General features: G+C 32.9%; 2 protein-coding genes and 1 long non-coding RNA gene across 5 annotated transcripts in view; 2 read left to right on the forward strand and 1 right to left on the reverse strand.

Moving 5' to 3' along the window:
* Positions 1–10000, reverse strand: part of LOC127855158 (uncharacterized) — a 112766-nt gene that overhangs the window by 48399 nt on the left and 54367 nt on the right. The window lies entirely within an intron of this gene.
* Positions 1–10000, forward strand: part of LOC127855160 (uncharacterized) — a 99027-nt gene that overhangs the window by 15995 nt on the left and 73032 nt on the right. The window lies entirely within an intron of this gene.
* Positions 8731–9978, forward strand: LOC127855165 (uncharacterized). The gene is made up of 4 exons (XR_008037379.1): positions 8731–8971; positions 9150–9270; positions 9371–9460; positions 9592–9978. It is a non-coding gene; the product is annotated as an uncharacterized LOC127855165 (long non-coding RNA).

Consider the following 10000-nt stretch of genomic DNA (forward strand, 5'->3'; position numbering starts at 1 on the left):
ATAAGCAATAATGAACTACAAGGCTTAAGAGCTTCAAACACTAGCCAGAAAAATAAAATACAAGCAAGATGTGCCTTTTTCTATTCGATATACCCTTGCAGGTCCTTGTCAGCAGGATTCCGACTGTGGCTTTCAGTTGCGTACTTGCTGGTTCGAACATTGTGAACCAAGTAAGTTCTTTAGTACAAGATGTAAAACTTCAACAAGCATATTTTTCTCCTTGCACTGGATGGCGGTATGAAACATTGGCATGAATGTGATTTTATAATGAACAAGCGTATTTTTGCCAACATTTATAATTAATCACTGTGGTAATCAACATATTGAATATACATCGCATGTATTATTTTTAGCCGGATGGAAAATACTTTTACTGATGGTAAAGTAGAACTATAGTTATGTTAACAAATTGAATGTTTCTGTAATAATCGGTATAAAATATAGAAAATAATGAAGAATGTTTCGTACTTAAATTAACACATTCAAATGTTTTAAACAAACTACTTTGTTAATGAGTAAGTATTATCTAAAATTGATAAATTATCAAACTGACAAATGCGAACCAATTGACTAATGCCCCCAATTCTTTCAATGTATAGCATTTAGTGACTTCAAACATGCCAAAGAGTAGTAGTTAATCAGGTATGTAAATAACATGAAAGCGTTTTTATTGATAAACATTGATTGATTGTAGAGACCTGCTCAATGGATGACGATTGTCATGGCGATAATTCCGCATGTTTCTTTGGCAAATGCTATTGTAAACCGGGATATAGAAAAATGGATGAAGACTGTGTTTCTGGTATTTCCTGGTTGTAATTACTCGAATCTTTCAGAAATTTGTATGACCATATAGTTCCTCATATATGTTTACATCGAATAGTGGTTACTTTTTACCGTATATTGTTGTATAAGTTCATTGCAAATTAACGTATTATTTAATATATATATAACCACATATTACGGTTATCAATTGAAGGTTGGTGTCGTTTTTATTCAGTGCGTTTTGTTATTTAAGTATAAGGCATTTATTCCTTTGAAAACGCATGCATTGTATATGATGGTCATATAGATCATTTTGTAGTTGTCAACGTCACTTTTGCACTATTGCGCTTACATATAAACTCATTTCTTTTCAGTCATTGGTTTAAAATGTCGTTTATACAGTGCTAATTTGGACTGTAATCCTATGCTGGCTGAATACATGCACAGGTATTGGTCATGGCCAAATTACAGAATTGACTATGTATGTGACCAAAAATCAAACACTTGTCAATGTGATACGGATGCTCTTAAAGAAATAAATGGAGTTTGTAAGTCATGTAAGTATGTTCAGTAGATCGTCCTTTAAGTATAATAATGTTTATTATATAAGATTTACTCCCAGAAGGATGTCGTTGCACCAGTAATCGTTTAAAGTTTTGAAATATATATAAAAGAAATCGTCATCACATTATTTTGAAACTTATTTTCCACCAGACCTGTAATGACAACGTAGTTTGAAAACAGATGTGAGATTATATTTGATAAAAATATATTTCATTTTGCAAAACACAATAATGAATGTAAAATAATATCGCTGCCCTCTATACCATCGTACTTTTACTTAAGTAGCTGATTTATTATTTAATTATAGATCTGGGCTCTAAATGCGAATCGTCGTTGGAATGCGGCCGGATGTCAAACATGTCCTGCATTGAGGGCGCATGTACATGCAATACAGGCTTTGTTATGAGGGAATCCAAATGCATCTGGGGTAACTTTTATTAAATTAACCGGCTTAATGGAACCTTTCTCGAAACTACATTCAAGTGTTCACCAATGAAACGAAAAATCTACATTTAAAAAAAAAGCAGTTTCATAATTTAGTGACTCTTGAACAAAATCAGAACTAAATTGTATCATTATTATGCAGTTATGGATGCCGGATGCAGTTCGAATGAAGATTGCTATTATGAAGGAATCGAATGCAATACTTTAGACATAGGATCGTTTTGTCGCTGCCCAGCAGGATATGCTGTGAAGTCTCCGAATAATGCAACATGTATAGAAGGTACTTTCACTATTTAACTTTGCCAAATGCGCTTTTAAATGGATAGTAAGTCGCATTTCTTGCACAACCTTTAAATCTTGTTAATCGGTTTATTTAATCGTATATATACATTTGCTAACACTTACTTGAGACCAAGGTCTACATTTAACTTTTAATTAAAATACCAAAGTGTTGTAATTCTTATCACATACGTACACAATACGTTCTTCAATTAAAGTGGTAAAATATATATAAATGGAAAACTAATGTATCAATGTTGCATTTATAAAATGATATCTATGTAAATACGGTAGGGGAAAACATGGAAATGTCCCCTTCATGTTATTCCAGTACGTTCACAAATTAATATGCCTAAAACATTCATGTTTGTCATATTTACCTTTTTTAGTGTACGGATCAAGCTGTGCTGACATACACATGTGTGGATATACAGAGAGTATCTTCTACCGTCGCTCGTATTTTGAGATCCAATTTAAGTATTCTAATCATTATTCTAACAAAGCGTTTCACTGTGATCTCGACAACGTGTGTTCTTGTGCACCAGGGTTCAGATGGAACCAAGAAATACATAATTGTGAACAAAGTAAGTGTTGACTCAAATCAACTACACACAATAATAAAAAATGAATGAATCGTATAAAGTATATATATATACGTTCATGTTATATAATTGCATTTCATTCTTTGTTCTTTGGATTAAATACAATTGTAATTATGTATGTTTGTAAGATATACAGAATAGACGTTTGCAAGTTTTTGATGCCAATATGTTCATTTCGATTTATTCAGATGTATTCGAAATACAAAACTTTTTATATACATTTCAGTTTACTTATCAGCATGTAAAAGCGACATTGAATGTTACTCTGAAAACACACACAGTGCAAGCAACACCAGTATGTACATTTGCAATAACCAAACGCAACAATGTGAATGTGGACCTGGTTTTAGTCTCTACTCTATCAACGATACCGCCGTTAATTTCCAAACACTTACTCGTTACGTCTGCAATCGAGGTATATTCAATAACATTGCAATAAATGTTACATAAATACTAATAGAAATATGCTGAATACATGCTATTGTATTTGTTCTTATTGTTTTATATGTAAAGACTTTACATTTTTCAAATCTATAAATTTACTTTTAGCTAAATCATGGCAGTGTGAAGCCGACGAAGACTGTGTCTCGCGTGTGAGAGTCAACTCCACGTGCAGCAACAGCAGTTCAACTTGCATATGCGCTGAAGGGTTCATAGAGCAAAGTGGCGCGTGCATTCGGACAGGTAGACTCCACTATAGAATTATACTATGTATGAGCATTTGTTTGTCGTAGCTGTCAATGATGAGTTTTGACTTAAGATTTAAGCACTAATTTTGGCAGCGGCTACTTTGAACATTTTCAAATATAGAAAAAAACACCTGCTGCGTGGTGGGTCTTGGACATAATAATCAATAATGAATCTTCAATTTTTTCGTTGAATTTTCAACATGATGACGATTCTCTAAAATATAAATAGTACAAGTTGAAATACAAATGTGATAGCAATTGACATAACAATTTATATTATTATCGTGTTCGATTATGTAGAGGATATTGTTGGATTTGATGGAATAACAATTAATTCATGAGTGATCCTATATTTTTTTCTATGATCACGAGAAAAGTAACGTCGATCTTCCACTGAACCCAACACATTTTCATTTTATTTAGTGCCTTCTGATGAATATGTTTGTATTTTTGACATACCGGTCAATCTAATACCCTGTAAATTTTGTTTCATGGTAAATTTTCACTATTAATGTTCACTGGTTAACACATTGAAATATCAGTTTTAATTTATTGATATTTCTCTGTAAACCACCGGAAAGTATCAAATACATGATACGCAATTTTCATTAGAAAAACAATTCCGAAACAAAATAACTACTGAAATGCAAATAACAATATAACATTTAGTTTTATTATAATTATATTCATAATATATTAAGGTATCACATTATTTCATAGACGCTTTTAAAGGGGCCTTTTCACAGATTTTGGCATTTTTTTAACTTATTCATTAAATGCTTTATATTGATAAATGTAAACATTGGATCGTAAAAGCTCCAGTAAAAAATCAAGAATAAAATTAAAAAAAGGAAAAGAACATAGCCGTTCGCAGGTTTCGAACCAGTGACCCCTGGAGTCCTGCCAGAGTCCTGAAGTAAAAACGCCTTAACCTACTGAGCTATTCCGCCGGGTACACATAACTTTCGTATTTTATACGTTATATAAGCAATCTTCGTAGTTTCACAAAATTTAACGACAAAAACAGAATTCTCCAAATTATTCAATCGTTTCGCGTTGCAACGCTTTATAATTTTTAGGTTTTAAAATCGTCAAAAGATGCATATAATGGCTATATTAGAGCATGGTAAATGTTCAGTTAACTGTTTCCTCACAAATATCATAACCAAAACGAAAATTTGCGAATCTGAAACATCTTTTTTCAATTTTGTCAATTTACCAAAGCGTTAAAAGATCCCTTTAATTGACATTAATACATACGTAGCTAATAAACATGTATTTACCGAATTTGAGTTTATCCGTCCTTCAAATGCCTCTCAATTACAGTTTTGTTTGCTTTCCGTTTTAAACGTAATATTAAGTCAGAATGTTCGAATTTGAAACGTCGCTCTTAAATTGACCGCATGACGACGTCATACAATGACGCGGCATGCTTTAACAGTACCGACATGTTTATTCATGAATACAGTGACATACTCATAGGGATAAAAGGGATATCACATCAACAATATAATAACTTCCCACGCCGTAGGGTTCCTAAAATACATGGCCAAGACGGTCAAGTGTTTGTTCCTATTATTAAAAGTTATTCAAATCATTACCGAAGTCTTAAACTTGCCAAACGCAGGTGGCTTGAGATTCATATACACTTTGTTTATCAAAACAAAATTACAAAATCATTACTTTAAATCTGAAACCGCACAAAATCATTACTTTAAATCTGAAACCGCATTGTGTATTACACTTTGCAAATTATTTATCATAAAAGTACTTATAATCAATGAACACGTGGTCAAAACTGTACAATTTTTTAAACTAACAATATTTTCATTCGGTATGTCAAATGTTTCCAGAGAGTGTTTGCCGAGAACTCCTTTCCACACTACCGGATCTATACCGTCGATCCCCGAAGTACACTCTATCTTCGACCGAACCGCCAATTAGAGACGACCGATTGAAAGACATTTGGTACAACATCGGACCAGCTATGATAAGCACAGAAGAAAAGCTCAATGGACGTTCATTAGGCACATGTGGGACATATTATCCCATTTATCTCGCAGGTAAAAAAAATCTTAAGTCAAAATATTGAAATTGACAAAACCAAAGTTTATGTTGAAATAAAAAATGCAAAAATGGAAAATAAGTAAAACATAACCTCATATTTGTATTTCATTGTATTTAGCAATTTATTCATTTTTTAAATGTGTCATAAAGTCACATTATGGAACTATGTGGTAAGCGTACTGAACTAATTCTTAGTTATGGTGGATGTATGAGGCTTAATTTACACTCAAGACTTATTAAACTTGTAATTTACACTTGAATCATTTGTATCATGAATATTGCTGGGACAAATGTGAGGTTTAGCTCTCTCAAACCGGTTTAAACCCTCACTGCTTTGCATTGCCCGTTCCGATTCGCTGATGCCGGCTTTATTCTTCTAATGCGTATGTTGTTTCGTATTGTGCTGTTTTGTACTGTTTTGGCAATTGGTCATGTGCCTTAAATACAGGACCAACACATTGTATATAATGAGAATGCAATACTGCTCCTGCAGCTGGAGTTTCACTTCTTCATATTAAAAATAGTAATCAAATCGAAAGATACATATATAATATTATTAACAAGTACTATCGGTCCGTTCGTAATCTGAAAATAATTTCATTTTTTGTAAACTGGGCTCGAACCTCTTTAAAACAAACGGGTTAACAGTGTAATAAACGTAAACTGTTGTAAAATTTATCAGGACATTTTATTATGTGAAGATACTTCATCTTGATTTATATTCAGCAAAATGGTTTTGGGTTGCACCCATGAAACATTTACTAGATACACCATGGTTACAATTGCATACATGTTGCTAAAGAGCAAATATTTAATTTGTACATTCAAAACAGATTAACCGATTATCTACACGGGGAAGAAGTAATTGTCCGTTGAATTTCCAAATCCAGATTAATAAAACGAAGTAAATTTACTAATATTAAAAATGTAAGTGATGCAAAACATTTAATGTTTGGTGATAAATTTGCCAACTACGAGCGTATAATGACGCCCAACAAAGCTATCATTAAAGTGAATGACGCCCAACAAATCTATCATTTAAGTGGACAAATATTGTAAATTTTACGGACAATCTGTGTTAATTTGCCCAAGTTTCCCCATCTAACATAAAGTGTTCATTTAGAAACCGACTTGCTTGATGCAAGCAGTCTTTTACGTTCAATGGACTTGACACAAGGATGAAACTTCTCGATCATATTTTCAATGTGTTTGCCCTTCTTTTCATGATTTTTAACATGATATTACCAGGAGACGTTTCCATGTAAAACCGCTAGAAAATTATATATTTATAAATATTTGTGGTGAGGTATATTGGTTCATATATAATACGCGAATGAACATTGGGATACTAAGCTAGATATAAATCTTCACTTTCAACTTTTGACACAAAAGTCCAAAAAAGTCGAAAAGATGAAACAAAAAGTCTTCTGCAACTTACTTAAGAGTATATGCACATTAAATTTTAATAAAAGCAAGGCAATTGCATACGCCTAAAGCGAAAGGGTATACAAGTAGAAAATGTAGACACTGAATCGTTGTTGAACAAGATTTTAAGTTTGGACTTTCATAACACTGTAAGAAAACTCTGTTAATATTAATGGAAGTATACATATATGATACAATTTATTGCATTTTCACAAGCGTACGATGAAACTACAATTATCAATTTTTCCACATTTATTGTGAAGCTCTAAAATGAAGATCTGTAACATATTATCGATACGTTGTTCTGTTTAGTTATCCCTTTCAGATATGTACTGTTGAAAAGAATTATCAGAATACAATTATGTCAAAAAGCTTGTATAACTGAACGTTATGTTCATGAGGTGAACATATAGAGAATACATGGTTGGTGCCGATATGGAGAAAGTTTATCCGGTGAGGCTTAGAAAAAGAAAATAGGGCGAGCTTTAGCGAGCCCTTTTTTTTCTTTTTCGGGCCGAACCGGATAAACTTTCTCCATCTCGGCACCAACCATGCATTCGATTTATCCTGCTTCATGGCGTTGACACATTTTATCAAAGACAAATGATAAATTGCGATAACAATATAATTATTCTTGTCGAGCCTTTACATGTACACAACATTGCAGACGACCGAATAACTACAAATTGTGTCACGTAAAAAAATAATTCCACTTTAAGCTGTTCCTTTTAATACTTTCCAATTGAAAATATGAGAAGAAATAAAAAACGAATCGAGAATGTGATATTTTTCTCTTGGTCTACAATTACGATAGCAGCCGATATTGGTAAAATACTACACCCTTGTGTAGTGTATTAGAAAGGTTACACTTGACTATGTGCAACAGCGTGCTTAGGAATACACTACTTCCTGTTGACCGGAGATAGGAAAATGTATTCGACCCTGCTTTATTAGGCCAATGTTTGCAACAGAGGCAGGATAAATATTGATATTTAACAGTTAAAACAACTTGAATGATAATCAAATTATACAATTCGTAATTGTTAAAATAAGTTATGTTTACATTAGTCATTTCAACTTTTTGAAAGACAGTAAACACTTTTTGAATAAATTGTATGTAAACTATATGTATACCCATGGGCTGCAAACCTAATGTATTACGCAATAAATATATTTAGAATGTACACATATATTTCTATGGCCCTTAATTCAATAAAGTTAATCACGGAAAAACCCATTATATACTTGTTTTAACTAAAAATGGTCATTCTTGTTCTGTTTTCTGTTAATATAGAATCTATAACAGTAATTGAACAAAGCAAAATCGATTCGGGTTTCACAATAACAAAACAGGCCAAGATCGGAGGATTACAGGAATTCGGACTGTCTTACAACCTGTCTGTTCAGCTGCGAAAGTGTGGTGATGAATACCTGGCGAGGCCGCAGGCACCATCTATTGTTTTCGCCGCATATTGTATAGGTAACTTGCGTTTGTCATACGAATATTCCCCGAAAAGCTTTACAATTATTATATAGTTCTTCGCCATTAAAGCGTCAAAGTATTTTCTATGTAATTCAGATGAGGTACTTGCTGCTTATTTTCAGCAACGTTAGAAAAACTTAAATCGTATGTGATACTCAAAATAGGCATACAAAAATAAAGCAATGCGCTAAGACAAAACATAACACGGCAAACTGGTAAGGTTAGCTAAAAGACGTTGTGTGCAGTTATATATTTAATCCAACTCAACTGCAAAAGTATTCCGTTCAAGCCAAATTGTATTTGGAACGGGACTCTAGAAGTAAATTCATATATTACCTGCAATATATTCATTGACATGATTTCGTTCAAGTTTAGTTAAATATACAATTAATGTGTATTGCATTTTTAGACACTGATACGATATCCGTCTCTGCGGGCAGCTCGACAGATAGATGGGCACATCTTACACAAAACCTCCAGTTTCAAAGTAAAATAGATGAAAATACATCCACTGAAATATACACGCCATCAGTTGTCTTCCGATGCCACCCCCTTGATAGATATTATAATTCGTATTATAACCATTATTCGGCAAATTGTATTGAATGTAGCAGATACAGTAATGCGGATATATTGTTTTATACAATTCATTGGTAAGTGACACAAATAGGTAATACGAAGTACATGTGTACACGATTACTAAGTAACGAGTTTAAACATGATTGTAATTATATAATCATAATAAAAACTGAAATAAGTCGTATATTTTCTGAGTGGAAACGGTTGTTATATAAAACTTTAACAGTCTTTAATAAAAATTGCACCTTAAAGGTACGTTGATGGACTTCATTGCAAGACAATCGGTCCTATCGAGCGAAGTAGGCTACAGGAGACTGATTTGACTGAAAGTGAAATCAGTAATGTGTGTGGACACAGGCATTTCGGCTTTCAAGTATGTAATTGCATTTTATTTGTCACATAGACATTTAATATTTCGTCTATCAATTTGATAACTGATCAATATTAACTTACTTTGGTTATTAAATTCACAGATTTATTGTGCGTTTCAATGGTCTGAGATGAAGTTTGGCGACAAATCCACACCTATATTCAGCCAACAAATTCAAACCGGATTCAATGCGGTAAGTGTCTTTTAAATGCAAAATTTACAACAATTGTGTATAATATTCTAAGTGATTAATAAAAATAAGCACGAGACATTTTAGACATTATGTTTGCAGAATAACATGACTTTGTATTCTTTTGTTTCCAGTGGACTATTGGTAAATCTGCTGCCGGAGATTTTATTATTCCTTCAATCTATTCAACACCTATTGGCTGCCAATCCTCTGTTTATGATACATATGAAACGTGTTTGATAAAATCGGAACTAACTGCCCATGGAACGTGTCCGTTTGGCACTGCAAACGACGTTCCAGAATCGTGTGGTCTGCCAATTTTGGGACTAACAAAATACGGATGGAAACGATACAATACACAAGAGTATGCTTTTTGGAAACTTATCTTCAACGAAACCTTTAATGCCGAGTTACAGGAAAATACCATGTTGTTTAATGGTTTTAAAATTTTAATATCGTCGGATGTTAAACTTCAATCTACGATTATGATTGCAACTTTTGCACCACTGAAGAGCGACCACGAATTGTGGAATGGTTACAGAA

Source organism: Dreissena polymorpha, chromosome 13, assembly GCF_020536995.1.
Source record: "Dreissena polymorpha isolate Duluth1 chromosome 13, UMN_Dpol_1.0, whole genome shotgun sequence".
Taxonomy (NCBI): Eukaryota; Metazoa; Mollusca; class Bivalvia; order Myida; family Dreissenidae; genus Dreissena; species Dreissena polymorpha.